The sequence below is a fragment of the Pezoporus occidentalis genome, unplaced genomic scaffold (assembly GCF_034315485.1).
Source record: "Pezoporus occidentalis ecotype Australia unplaced genomic scaffold, CSIRO_AGI_Poc_V1 ctg81, whole genome shotgun sequence".
Classification (NCBI taxonomy): domain Eukaryota; kingdom Metazoa; phylum Chordata; class Aves; order Psittaciformes; family Psittacidae; genus Pezoporus; species Pezoporus occidentalis.
In genome coordinates, this window is record NW_026916170.1 from 244,000 (window position 1) to 258,849 (window position 14,850).

The following is a 14,850-nucleotide window of genomic DNA, read 5'->3' on the forward strand; positions in this document are numbered from 1 at the left end:
CACCCAGCCCTACCCAAGCAGTGATCTAGCCCTTCTGGGTAACTGACTCCAGTTTATATACTGGGCATGACATGGTGTGGTATGGAATGCCTCTTTGGTTAGTTTGGGTCAGGTGTCCTGTCTCTGCTTCCTCCCAGCTTCCCCATCTCCCTGGTAGAGCATGAGACTCAGAAAGTCCTTGGTCAAAGTAAACATTACTGAACAACAACTGAAAACATCAGTGTATCCAGGCCAAAACTCAAAATCACAGCATTGCACCAGCTACTAAGAAACAGAAAAATGACTGCTACTGCTGAACCAGGGACACTTACTAATAACTAACTTACAGGAAACTGCAGTGAAATGTATATTTAACTATCTAAATAAAAATGTTCAAGTGCAAAACTGAGGAAGCATTAAAGACTTGATACTATGGAAACTTCCAGTGTTATTTAGCCTGGGAGAATGATGGAATGCTGTGTCTCCAATTCAAATATCAGTCAAGTTTTTGGTCAGTTCTATCCTTATGTCTTTAGGTTCCTTATCAACCACTATGGTGGCTGATAAAAGGCAACCTAAGAAAAACATCCTCTGTAATGCTACTGCATACCTGGATTAAAAAAAAAAAGAAAAAGAAAAAAAAAAAGAAAAGAGAAAAAAGTCACTTTCATACAACATTAAAGGTATTAAGTATTACAATGGAGGTGTTCCAACAGAGAGACTTAAACCATCTCAGAGGTTATAATTTGAAAATAATGCAAGAATTTACAGATTATCCCCCCACACTTTTTTTCCCCCTCTCAAGAGGTTATTCTCCTAAATCAAATGTGATCTTGCAAGACTGAAGTAGTAGGTAGTGATAGGATAAGGGGTAACGGCTTTAAATTGCAAAAGGGTAGATTTAAATTTGATATTAATATTAAATTCTTTACTGTGAGGGTGGTAAGGCACTGGAATAGGTTGCTCAGAGAAAATGCAGATGATCCATCCTTGGAAGCATTCAAGATCAAGTTGGATGAGGCTTTGAGCAACTTGTTTTAGTGGGAGGTGTCCCTGCCAGTGGCAGAGGGTTTGGAAATAAATTATCTTTAAGGTCCCTTCTAACTATAACATGACCATTCTATGGTTCTACAGTCCTAAGGAAAAGGCTGTTTATGCTCATGAACAGAGAATATATCTGGTGTAAAAGCTTATGATGACTACTGGTTATAACACAAGGAGAAAACCTTTTCCATAGAAAAGTACCTCCAGACTAAATTATAATAAAATAATGACTATTGTTCTAAATAGGTTGTAACTTGAAATAGTTTTTTAAATGTTGATTCAGATGTTCCACTGACAATGAATGAAACAATTGGTTCATTAGTTCCTTATACTGAAGTTCCCTAAAACTAAATTGTATAGTTTCAATTATTTCATATTTATTAAACCCAGAGAACTTCTTTCATGCTGAAAGTGGAATTCTAGGAAATAATAGCTTATAAGTGTTTTTAAGATGAAGAATACTTGCATAAATCAGTAATTATGTGAGATAGAATAATGTTATCTAAATTTTTAAGGGACTTATTCTTTTTTTTTTCTTTTTCCCTGTAGAATCATCAAGTATATACAATAATTTTGAAATACAGCAATGATAGTCTCACAATAACTACTGATTCTTTACTCTAAAATCTTTATTATCTTTCTTATTGCTAGAAAGAAACAGAATTCTGGAAATATTGCATACATTGACTTCATTACTCTATCATATTTGAAAAGTCATGGCAGTCAAGTCCAGATTTTGGATGCAAATTCTTATCCTAAGTGACTGCTGGCAGTGTTTCAGGATGGACCCTCATACCTTTGACTTGCATGAGTTGTTTTCCAATAGGAAAAAAAACTGGTGTAAAGGAGGGCAATATGATACATTCTGAAGGTCCCTCGAATTAGATTGATAGGGAACCAAAGCTTGGGATACTAAATTTTGTGCACATGTCCACATAAGGCACTTAGGAAAGTGCCTTAAGAAATATTGGTAGATTTGTGACAGTAATTACCATCATACCTCCAAAATTCCTAGACTTTAAAATCTGTATCCACTGATTTTAGCTGTTTCAGGAAAAAAAAAAAAAAAACTACAAAAAACCACCCACCAATTGTTTTCAATTAAAGATTTTAAAGAAAATATCTGTTTTTTTTCTATTACAACTCAGCAGAAGTTAGCATAGTTCTATTGGAAATTAATTTAGCCCATTGTGATCTTCCCTGGCTTAAAAACTGGAATACAAAAAGACAGTAGATCTATTTTTTATTCATAATCAGACTGTGAATCTAATCAATTTCTGTTAACTCTAGTGGATTTACTGATTTATTTTTCATAGAATCATAGAATAGTTAGGGTTGGAAAAGACCTGAAGATCATCAAGTTTCAACACCCCTGCCATGGGCAGGGACACCTTACACTAAACCATATCACCCAAGGCTTCGTCCAACCTGGCTTTGAACACTGCCAGGGATGGAGCATTCACAGCCTCCCTGGGCAACCTATTCCAGTGCCTCACCACCCTAACAGTAAAGAATTTCCTCCTTATATCTAATCTAAACTTCCCCTGTTTAAGTTTTGACCCGTTAGCACTTGTCCTATCACTACAGTCCCTAATGAAGAGTCCCTCCTCAGCATCCCTATAGGCCCCCTTCAGATACTGGAAGGCTGCTATGAGGTCTTCATGCAGCCTTCTCTTCTCCAGGCTGAACAGCTCCAACTTCCTCAGCCTGTCTTCATACGGGAGGTGCTCCGGTCCCCTGATCATCCTGTGGCCCTTCTCTGGACTTGTTCCAACAGTTCCATGTCCTTTTTATGTTGAGGACACCAGAACTGCACACAATACTCCAGGTGAGTTCTCAGGAGAGCAGAGTAGAGGGGCAGGATCGCCTCCTTTGACCTGCTGGTCACTCTTCTTTTGATGCAACCCAGGATACGGTTGGCTTTCTGGGCTGCAAGCACACACTACCGGCTCATGTTCAGTTTCTCATCAACCAACACCCCCAAGTCTTTCTCCGCAGGGCTGCTCTGAAACTCTTCTCTGCCCAACCTTTAGCTGTGCCTGGGATTGCTCCAACCCAGGTGTAGGACCTTGCAGTTTTCATGGTTAAACCTCATGAGGTTGTCATCAGCTCACCTCACAAGCGTGTCAAGGTCCCTCTGGATGGCATTCCTTCCCTCCAGCCTGTCAACCGAACCACACAGCTTGGTGTCATCGGCAAACTTGCTGAGGGCACACTCAATCCCACTGTCCATGTCAGCGACGAAGATGTTGAACAAGACCGGTCCCAACACCGATCCCTGAGGGACACCACTTGTTACTGGTCTTGAGCCGGACACTGAGCCATTGACCATAACTCTTTGTGTCCGGCCATCCAGCCAGCTCTTTATCCACCAAGTGGTCCACCTGTCAAATTGATGTCTCTCCAATTTAGAGACAAGGATGTCGTGTGGGACAGTGTTGAACACTTTGCACAAGTCCAGGTAGATGACATCAACTGCTCTACCCCTGTCCGTCAGTTCTGTAACCCCATCATAGAAGGCCACCAAATTGGTCAGGCAGGATTTCCCCTTAGTGAAGTCATGCTGGCTGACACCAAGCACCTTGTTGATTTTCATGTGCCTTAGCATGCCTTTCAGGAGAATCTGCTCCAAGATTTTGCCAGGCACAGAAGTGAGACCGACTGGTCTCTAATTCCCCAGGTCATCTCTTTTCCCCTTCTTGAAAATGGGGGTTATATTTCCCTTTTTCCAGTCATCGGGAACTTCACTTGACTGCTATGATTTTTCAAATAGGATGGACAACGGCTTATCAACTTCATTTGCTAGTTCCTTCAGGACCTGCGGATGGATTTCATCAGGACCCATGGACTTGTGCACATTCAGATTTTTAAGATGGCCTCAAACCAGATCCTGTCCATTTTTATAATGAAGATAAGAATTTGTCTTGTGGTCTGAATGTAATTAGGAAGAATTATGCAGAAAGAAAAGGCACGTAAAGCTGCTGTCAAAAGGTTAGAAAAATCAATAGGCTCAGCAGAAAATAAAGCAGTAAAAAGAGCATTATAAAAAACCCAAAATTCAAAATGTCATTTTGAAATGAGAGAGAGGAATTCTGCTAAGATACTGTAGTTTATGGCACAGGATAACTAAATGGATAGTCCATCAGCCTCATGGCTGCTGGAATAGCATGCTGCACAGCTGTGTAATATAGACTTGGTTTGCACCCTTGGACTAAGTCTAACTCTTCTGAGCTTATTAACTCTCGTTTGATTTGCGAAAGTGCTGAAAAGGGGCTCCCTTTTGACTAAAACAAAAGCCTTGTATTTTCTGTTTCATAAGCTAACTGTGAATTTAGGAGTTATATCTCTTTGCTTTAGACAAAGTAGTTCATATTCTTTATTTATTTTCCTATCTATTGACATATGTTGATGCAAGTTTTTTATTATTTCATATATTAGTATATTTTCAATAATTTTTTTTTATTTCAGTTAAAAGTGTTTACAAATTATGTGGAATATTCTAGTACAAAATCATTTCCTCAGACTGTGTCATACTACGTTGTATTACAAAAACTGCTGTTTATCCAAGCCAGTTATTATCATCTTAAAAGTCTCAATTTTTTTACATCTTTTCTTACTATTTTATGAAAGTGCATCCTTATTTTAGATAACATAAGTTTGAATTAGATATCAAAACTTAAATGCAATCAGTGCACTAAAAATATTATTATAACAGTCATTTCCTTTAATGAGAAAGCATGTGATGCTGATTTTTATTTATAATTCCGCTTATTCACACTGGCCCCAATAAATAAATTTTTCTTTTATTTATGCAAGCTTAATCAATGCTATTGTCATATGAATATTTTGTGATGTTTAGGTCTCAGATAAATTTTGAATTTTTACGTCAATTTATCTGAGACTGATTCTTTTTAAACACAGCAGCTGGCAGCATATTCTGCTACTTGGGGCACTGTCTTCAATTAAGTGTTACTTCTCTTTAAATTCAAGAAGCCAACATCATCATCATAAGTCATAAATTCCCATCACAGAACCTTCAGAAACTCCTGAAGTTAAGAAATCTCCGTAAAATCCATTGCCAGTGGATTATTCTCTGAAATACATAAATTTTGGTTTCCATGATATCTATTAGAATAGTTGTCCAATAGCAGGACTGTGTGACAAGAACCTTTTAGGGTTAGCAACCAGGGAATTTGTTTGGAACTACTGAATTAAGCAAGATACTAATAGATCACTTAGTCTACAGGTAGAAGAAGTAACTATGAGACTTGTCATTAAAATGAAGTACATATATATGTAATAGATTAAACCCAGGTGGTAACACAGTACCATGCAGCTACTTGCTCACCATACCCCAGCCTGAACCCTAACCCCCAGGCAGGAGGGGGAGGAGAACTGAAAGAATGTGAAACATCTGGGTGGAGATAAGAACAGTTTAATAATTAAAATAAAGTAAAACATAGTGATAAAAGAAATAATGTCAACAATAGCAATAATGATAATAAGAAACAGCAACAACCAATATCAGAAAACGCAAGTGCTGAACAACGCAATTGCTCACCACCAGCTGCCTGATACCCAGCCTAACATGAGCAGCAATTGGGCGCCAGTGACTCCCTGGAGACCTGTGGTGGGGCTTTGGGATATGGCCTGTGAAGCCTCAGGGGGAGAGCGCCAGGGCTGGGCTCCCTTTTCCAGACAGGCAGCTGCATCTGGAGGGTTGTGCAGTACAGGCAGTGGGTGAGGACCAGGGTGCGCTGGGGCAGGAGAAGGGGCTCTGGCAGCAGTCAGGAGGCAGGGGCTGGCCGGGGGGGGGGGGGGGGTTGGGGGTCACCGCTCAAGCCAGAGGTCACTGCCCAAGGGGACCCTGTGTCAAGGCCAGACCTTGAAGATGTTCTGCAGCTACAGGGTGTCAGAAACTTGAAAACTGTTCTTGTAAAGGCTCAGGTTAGGCACTTCAGCGAAGCAGCTATTAAATATTTTGGCAAAAGCGGCTGTCCTAGTAAGTAGGCACACCCTGGTAACAAGGCTTCTTCCTTTCATTTCCCATCTCCAGCTGCAGAGTCCCTCCCTTATTTCCCTTTGGCTGGGTACTCCAAGGTTTACAGGGTGTCTGAAGTGCCTAAGTGAGCTGCATGAAGTCAGGCCATGGTTACAGAGCACACTGCATAACTTGAGAGCCCACTGTCCCCACGTACCAACCTCCTTCTATGGTATGGCTCCTGTACATGGTAACCACTAACCCAGTTTTTGCCAGACTTTTCCTGCTGTAGCCGGTGTCTCGTGGCCTTGTTCTGCCAGTTCCATTCATCTGATGGCCAACTGCAAAAACAATACCTCAAAATACTTTTTAAGAGAGTGCCGAGTGTGGCAACTGAGGCACAGACTCCAGTTGTGGTGCAAATGAAATCATTTATTGAGCAAGCTTACAGTCTTTTTATAGAGCCCTGCCTAGCAGTTGGTAATTGTTAGTATGGGTTAGCTTCTTTTCGGTACTTTTCGCAACATCATACACTTTTCCCAGCCACTGACATTACTGATCATGCACCTTTTCAACCAATCACATTATTGTCCACGCGCCTTTGCTTGAACAACATATTTGTACCCAGACGTATAGGCACATTTTTCTGTTACCACTTTCTGGTACCTTATTACTTTTCATTTTCCTTGAACACATTCTTTTGTCCCCTCCATCCACACTGGAGAATTTCATTAGCTCCTGGGAAAGCCCAGGTTACAACATTACATCTTTGTCTTCAGTAACGTCTTTGTTTCAATATCTACAGTTCTCAGAGATTATCTCGGTGTTTTAACTTTGATTCCTCTTGACTCCCATGGTTTGCAGTTGATGAGGGTCAGGATGTTCGTGCTCTCATTGAGGTCTGCTGGCGCAGCTTCTTGTGCAGCATTTCCCACAGCCGAGGGTGCTGGCACTGCACACTAGCACCTGTAACATGCTGTCCCTTGCTGACAGGGTCTGCAAGGGAACAGGGTCGCGAGGGCAGCCCTGGCAGCCTGGAGGAGCAGAACAGCCATGGCCCTGTTCTGACCAGGAAGGGGCCTTGGGACAGGGAACTCCCTGTGGCTCACAGTCCCTGATGAAAAGTCAGGGACTTGGATGCCCTTGTAGGCCCCCTCAGACATGAGAAGGCTGCTATGAGGCCTCCACTCAGCCTTCTCTTCTCCACCTCCGAATGTCTCAGCCTGTCTTTGTATGGGGGGTGCTCCAGCCAACCTGTGGCTGTGCCTGGAATTGCCGTGACGCAGGTGTAAAACCTTGCACTTTGCTTTCTTGAACTTCACAAGGTTTTCACAAGTCTCTGCTGGGGGCCGAGCACAGCCTCCTCCATGCCCTCAGCAGCAGTGAGCGTAGACACTGTAGGCTAAGCCTCGAACTCATCCTTCTTTCTTCAAGCATGAGGATGGTCTGAGTCACCAAGGAGGAGATGAGGGTGCTGGCATCTTTTCTTGGGCCTTCAAGGGCTGTGGGGACAAAGCAGGAGAGGTGAGGTGACAGCCCTGTGTCCCCTCCAGGCAGGGCACATTACACCCTATGATGCCCAGGGCTGGGAGGGATCCAGGGGGCAGGTGGTTCAGTTGGAGGCTGCTGGTCAGGAACACCCCTCTTCACAAACACACTCCCCCCATAGATGCACTGAGAGCAGAGCACCCCTCACCTGGGGCAGTTCTGTGCCAGAGTACTTCCTCCTCCCCACTGCCCTCATTCACACTGTTTGATGTACTCCGTCATCCTGCACTCATCCACGTCCTGTCTGACGAGCCCTGGGTGGATGCAGTATGTTGGGGAACCCGCTGCCTGTTGGGGACCCCTGCACCCAGCCCATCTGGCCACACAGCTCCCCAGGGAGGGCTTACCCTGGGGTACTGTGTCGAGGAAGGGATGAGCCTCCTGCCAGCCCAAAGTGTGCAGTCAGGAGTGGTTGAGAGGGGGCCAAGAGATGCTCTGCAGGTCCTGGACTGGGATGCAGGGACCCTGTCAGAGGGAGGGACCCAGGCCTTATGGCTCACTGATGAACCTGACAACATCCTGCCTCAGGATCTCCTGTGGGCTCTGCAGGTAGACCTCACTCTGATGCAGGAAGTCTTTTGTCTCCCTCTTCTTCCTCTCCAGCTGAAGAGAAAAGGGTGCAGGGTTGGCACAGAGCTTCCCCTCATATTGGGCTCTCCCCTCATGGAGGGCCACCCTTCTTCCCACCAGCAGGACATTTCCCTCTCTCCACCTTGTGGCATTCCGGTTCAGAGGGAGCACAGGGTTTGCCACTGATGCTGAGGTGCCACTCTGGTGGCAGGGTCCCCCTTGGGACCCTGGGGGTGAGGACAGCCTGGAACAGAGCCTGCTCCAGGAAGGTGCATACAGCTGCGGGACACAGCCCTGCGTCCTCCCCGATGGCCATGGGCCAGGGCTCTCCTGGTGTGGATCCCAGCAGTGCTGGGGCTCTGCTCACCAGCACTCTCTGATCTCCCATGGGTTTGCAGTCAGGGCCAGCTCTGTCAGTTCCTGCCACTTCAAGAACCAGCCGGTGAAGTAGAGGGCTTCCTGGGAGGCCTGGGAAGAAGAAGAGATGCCACCACCAGCCCTGGAGGCACAGCACCCTGTGTCCTCTGTCTTAGCAGGGCCTGGAACCTGTGCTGAGGCTGCAGCCTTTTCCTCTTGGTGGCCTCAGGCTGCTGTGGAGCAATAGCCTTGTCTCTGGGGCTGTAGGGCCCCATGCCCTATGGCAGGGACTGTGTGAAGGGAGCTGGCTGGGAAAAGGGACCCACCACCCTCTTCATTCGGGAGGCAGGAGGAGAAAAGCAGCAGCAGGTGAGGGGAGGCTCTGGCTGGTCCTAGGGCCTCAGCAAGCTAGACTTCATGGTGACACACCTTTGAAGGCCCCGGTGTCACCAGTGCCCTGCCCAAAGGACCAATCTGGTTGGGAATCTCATGTTGGCCACGTTCTCTTTCTGGTACTGCAGGTGAAAGAGCAGTGGCACCAGGGTCTCCCACACCTCCTTCTTCATCTTCTTCTTTTCAGCATCTGTCACAAGCCCCATCACCTATTGGAATAAGCAGATGGAGAGCTGCCTCACAGTGTCTGACTCCTGTGGCAGAAAGACCTCAGCTCCAAGCCCATGGCGAGCAGGGGGCTGACGTGGAAATGGATGTTCCCAAAACAGCCTGCTCCAAAAGGCAGCGAGCTGCAGCATGCAGAACGGCTGCCCAGCGGGGCTGGGGAACACAGCAGCAGACCCCAGGCGGGCTCGGGGATACTGTCAGGGGAGGATGGGGCTCAGCAGCCCTGCCCTGGCACCACCAACTCCTGCAGCAGGGAGGCCAAGGCAGGCTTAGTCCATGAGGGGAGGGGATGGGGGACAGCACAGAGCCACTGAGGGCAGCGATGGAGCCTGGGGGCAGTGGGGCAAAGCATCCCCCTGTAGAGCACATGGCTCCATGTGAATGGAGATGCCTGATGTGGGGAGCACAGGGCTCTTCCCCAGCCTTACATTGTCAAAGAGCAACCGGAGCTTGAGAGCAATGGCAAGGGCACGGAAGCCGAGTGTCTTCTCCTCCAGCAGCGGGAGTAAGTTGTTGAGCACAAGGATGGCCATGGTCACGGCATCGCTGTCAGTATCCTGCAGGCACGCCACGATCTTTGGCATCAGGGTGAGGATCTTTCTTGCCTCTGTGAGACATGCCACCTCGTTTTTTGTAACGCAGTGACTGATGGCAGGAGTGAAAAAACCTCTCTGCAAACACCGGCCTCCCTGCTGGCTCCTCAGCACGCAGCAGAGGTTATGAGGGCGAGCATGTGCCCAGCAGACTGGGTTCACTGGCATGGCCAGGGGAAGAGCAGGACACAGAGGGGAAGGACAGACAGCACGGGCTTCTTGCCATCCCCTCGGCTGCCCCTTCTCCAGCAGAGCCCCTGCACACCATTTTGAGCCTCTCGGAGAGCCCGTAGAGAGTCTTGAGCACCAGTCTGACCATCCCCACGCACTGACCTTGCAGGTACTTGGGGAAGATGTTCACAGCACAGCCACAGTATCGCCAGTGTTGGTGCACTTCAGCACCTGAAACACACAGGAGAAGCTGGTGAGATTCAGTGCTGGCTCCAACCATCAGCTGAAGGCAAGGACACTGCAGCAAGAGCAAGCTCAGACGGAGGTGGCAGGAACTGCAGAGAGCCCCCATGACCCACAGCACACTGCACTGGTGTAAGCAGCGAGGAGAAGCAGACAGGCCAACCCAATATGGGTGATAAGCAACTTCTAGTTTATTTGTGACGCAGTTCACACATATATAGGAGTGGTATTCAGCCACTCCTTCTTGGCATAACAGTATTGGTTAGCCCCCACAGCTTCCTCCACATTCTCCTCCCAGGTCCGGTCTCCGGCCACCTGTGGGGGCCACCCCCTGCCTTGCTTGCACAGTCCTCCAGAACTCTATGGTTCTGCTCTTAGAGTCATTCTGCAAAACACTGGTTGGTTGCCTGCTTCTCCACGGTACCAGCCAAAGCCCACCCGCCACCCCAGCTCCCTCTGCAGCACAGTGCTGGGCATGAGACAGCCAAGCACCAGCGGCAGCCTGGGGCACTGGCATTGGGCTCACCTGAGCGAGCATAACCATGGCAACCATCTCCCATGTGGGGTGCTCCACACTAAGATGATCCAGCAGACTATAAAAGAGGATGGAGCGCAGCTGTCTCAAGATGTTCATCATCTCCCTGGCAGGGGGACAGAGGCACTGTCAAGCCTGAGCCGAGCAGGCTCATCTCCCTGGGGTTTGCAGCAGTCTGGACATCACCAGTCTGCAGCACTTTCTCTGAGCAGTGGGGACCCCCCCGCCATCAGCCCCAAGGGAGTGGGTGCTGTGGGGCATGCAGTCCCCGAGGAGCGGGCAAAAGGGGCTCTCACTTGGTCACAGTGCACACTCCCTCTAGGTAGTGTTGGAGGTGGAGCAGGTTGTGCCAGCCACCCTGAGCACCAGTCTGGGCATCCTGTTGGTGTGCCAGAAGGTAAGGTGGCACAGCACGGCACCTCGTCAGTGCCTGACACAGAGGGCATGTCTTTCTTGTCCCTCGCAGCGGTGCTGTGGCATGGAATACCCCTTTGGCTAGTTTGGGTCAGGTGTCCTATTTCTGCTTGCTCCCAGCTTCTTGGGCCCCTCCTCACTGGCAGAGCATGAGAGACTGAAAAGTCTTTGATCAAGGTAAGTGTTTCTAAGGAACAACTAAAACATCATTGTGTTATCAGCATTATTCTTAAACTAAAAGGCAGCATTGCACCAGCTAATAGGAAGAAAAATAACTGTCACAGCTGAAACTAGGACAAAATACGTAGACAGGACAAGGAATTTGCTGGTCATCTTCCGTGTTTCCCTAACTTTAAGGCTTTTTGTTTGTTTTCCCTAAAGCTAAAATTGTCACTAATATTTTCCACTAATTGAATTGAAGTATGCTTACGCTATACATCACATAGCTGTCATGTACCATTACATTTTTATGTGGCTCAATCTCCATGTATTTTGTTGAAAAAAAAAAAGCTTGATTTAATTGCTGATTGCACTTGTTATCAATCTGTTCAAAGATTGTTACTTCTAAGCATATGCTGAATACTGAGGAGAAGGTCAAATTTCACTTTATCTGAAGTAGTCGTCAGAAATGTCACTCGCAATCATGCAAAAACATTGTTTTAAATTTCATAATGAATAGATCATAACATGTTATCAGACACTTTGGAGAGGGAACCAGAAGAAATTAAATCCTAGTTTTAAAAAGAGCTGAATTGAATAGTATGTTACCATATCAAAGGAAACAAAGATTCGTGATTCTGACATTAAAGAGCAATTTATTTCAAAATTAATATACAGGGTGTTGTGGGTTTTCCTCTCCAATAATAAAATTCTTATTGATGTAGAATAAGAAAGAAGCAAGAGAATATGAATCACAGAATTACAAAGGCATAGAACATCTGGTTGGAAGGCACTTCAAAAATCATCTGTGCCAACCTTGCTTGACAAAACACAGTATAGACAAGATGGTCCAGATTAATGTCCAGTGTTGGGGAAGATGAAATAATGTCTGAATCTAAATATATTTTACTTGACATGGAGAAAGCATCAACCACAGATCCTGCAACTGTATTCTCAAAAACAACTCCTAAAAAATGACCTGTATCCACTGATTTTAAAGATATTAACTCATTAGATTAAATTCAGGGACTGACCTGATTAGAAGGAATTGCATGTTTATATGTAATACTTCAACATCCAGTAAACTGATTTCAGTTTTATCACCATGAAATAAAAGAAAAATGAAAGCATATACCCTAATTTTTACCTGCCTTCTACCAAATTCTGATGTAAAAGTTTAAAGAGAAACGTTTCTTATAATTGTAGGTTGACACAATGCAAAGGCTGCAAAATATCCACAAAGAAAACACATATAGTAGAGTCAAAGTTTCTTTAATTACGTGAATTAAAGTCGGCTATGATTTATGGACATACCTTATATTGTATCAGATTTGACTGGTATATAATAGGCAGGTGTATAACTGGTGTGTAACTATTGTATATAACACTTTTATGCACTTTTTTTAATTATTATTTTTGCAATCTTTTGGAGGAAAAAAAAAAAAGAAAGCAATACAGAAATCTAATATCAGAGTTGAAACCTGTGCTTATCAGATTAAGTTTTTACTTATATCATCACTGTCCTGAGGTCAATAGACAGTCTTTTTTTTTTTTTTCCTTTGCACGTTATGATGTTAAACTACATTATGTGTTGAGAATCAGAGTAGATATACCAGAGTGGTTTAAAGTACCAAAAATGCCTCCTGCTCTGACTGCTACCAATCCAGTGTCTGCAGTCATAAGACTAGAGATCCACACTCCCTTTCCTCTTTTCCTTGCAAATTCTGTTAAAGAATTTTCTTTAAGTGCTCTATTACACCAATTGCTTTTCTAATAGATGTTCAAAAACAGAAAAAAAAAAAAATCTAAAAATGTTTTTCAGAGTTGAGCACCTGAGCAGATTTTTCCCTTCAGGTGTAGACAAGGCTGTCTGATATCAGGGCAGAGCTAGTTTTGAATTTTCAATTATCCCTCTCCTTCTTCCTTCCTCTGTACCAACATAAAATTCTTGATGTGCGCAGAGATCAAAAAGCATTGATTTTATGTTTTAGTAACAGGCCAGCAGCCTGAGGATTGCTCCTGTAAATGCAGAGAGAAAAAAAAATCTGGCTTTGCAGATCCAGGGTTTCCAAAGATCAAATACACTCTTTATTTCAAGAGTGATCGCAGAGGGACAGAATCTATTTCAAAACAGTACAGACAGCAATGTTTATGTTTAGAAAACCCAGGAACATTTTCCTACCCAAATGTCAGCAAGCAAACAATGAGCAAATGAAACAATCAATAACACAGCAAAAAATCCAAATAACAAGCCAGATCTCTTAACACCAGGAAGTGTTCAACATAAAAAACCACCCCTAAAATATTTTAAAAAATCTAGACTATATTCCTTTTCCAAAGTTTATTTTTACAGTTTCATTGCTATATGTTGACTGATTTTATAATTTTTTAAAAAATATTATTCCATAAACTCAGAATCTCAGCATCTATACAAGTACCCACCAAATAGCTTATATTGTTTTGTATGTCAGTAGAAGATAATAATGAAATTCTCAGTATCAGTTGCATCACTGAAATAACTCTTTAAGAAGGTGATTATTGTATTTAGATTTAATGGAGGTATAGCATCAGATACTGTAAAAAAGACTAATTTTCCAGTTGTTTTTGGCATTTGTACATGGGGTCTTCTTAGTGCTTCTTTGAATCCTGCTTTTATCTCTAGCTTCGACTATCTTTTAAAATTTACCTGACTTACCTTTTAATTTACAAACAGAAGGACAACAATAACCTCATCACTTCTTTTTTTTTTTAATTATTATTCCTTTATTGAGAGCCAAGACCATGCTCACCTGCAGAATGTTAATTCAGTTTTAGAGACTATGGGACTCATTTTTTCTAACTACAGAAATTTCTTGGCTGAAAATGTCCAAGTATGTTCAGTGGCTTAATATTGGTTTAGTCATGTATTTCAACTTCATTTTCTGAAATAATTGCTACAACCAAGATCCATTATCCTTAACCGTATACTGCAAATTTGTCCATTGTCATCTGAGCTAGAGGAAGAGCAAGACCTAAGATTTTCTGCAGACTTTGTTATGGAGCTGCATCTAGACAATAGGTAAGTTTAGTGGACATTGTAGAGAGCTCCGCTCTGAGAGGTGGAAATTTATGGTCAACTGGTATTTTATGCAGTTCCTTTCTTTCTTTATAGCTATTACAAGTATTTTTCCTATGCTCCCAGTATTCAAAAGCATAAACCACTGTCGTGGTTTAAACCCAGTCAGGCAACTTGTCAGGCTGACAACAATCGAGGCCCCCCCCCCACCGGGGCTCTCCCCTTCCCCGCTCCCAGAGGAATGGGGAGGAGGATAGAAAGGGTGCAACTCCTACGGGTTGAGACAAGAACATTCCAGCAACCGATGTACAACACAAATCACCACTGCTACTAACAACAACAACAATGATAAAGAAACGAGTCCCACCCGGAAGCCCGTGTCCTTCCGGGTAACTCCCAGTTACCCCCCACCCCAGGCATGACGTGCTGTGGTATGGAATACCTCCTTGGCTAGCCTGGGTCAGGCACCCCGTCTCTGCTTCCTCACAGCTTCCCCTCCTCCCTGGCAGAGCATGAGCCTCACAAAGTCCTTGGTCAGGGTAAACATCACTTAGCAACAACCGAAAACATCGGCTTCACC

General features: G+C 44.5%; 2 long non-coding RNA genes across 2 annotated transcripts; both read right to left on the minus strand.

Moving 5' to 3' along the window:
* Window positions 1-7,117: 7,117 nt before the first annotated feature.
* Window positions 7,118-8,175, minus strand: LOC134155975 (uncharacterized). Its single transcript, XR_009961787.1, has 3 exons — window positions 8,053-8,175; window positions 7,755-7,806; window positions 7,118-7,506 (listed from the first exon to the last, which is right to left on the minus strand). It is a non-coding gene; the product is annotated as an uncharacterized LOC134155975 (long non-coding RNA).
* An 813-nt stretch (window positions 8,176-8,988) lies between these two features.
* Window positions 8,989-10,061, minus strand: LOC134155976 (uncharacterized). The gene is made up of 3 exons (XR_009961788.1): window positions 9,959-10,061; window positions 9,529-9,705; window positions 8,989-9,126 (listed from the first exon to the last, which is right to left on the minus strand). It is a non-coding gene; the product is annotated as an uncharacterized LOC134155976 (long non-coding RNA).
* Between the last annotated feature and the right edge of the window lie 4,789 nt (window positions 10,062-14,850).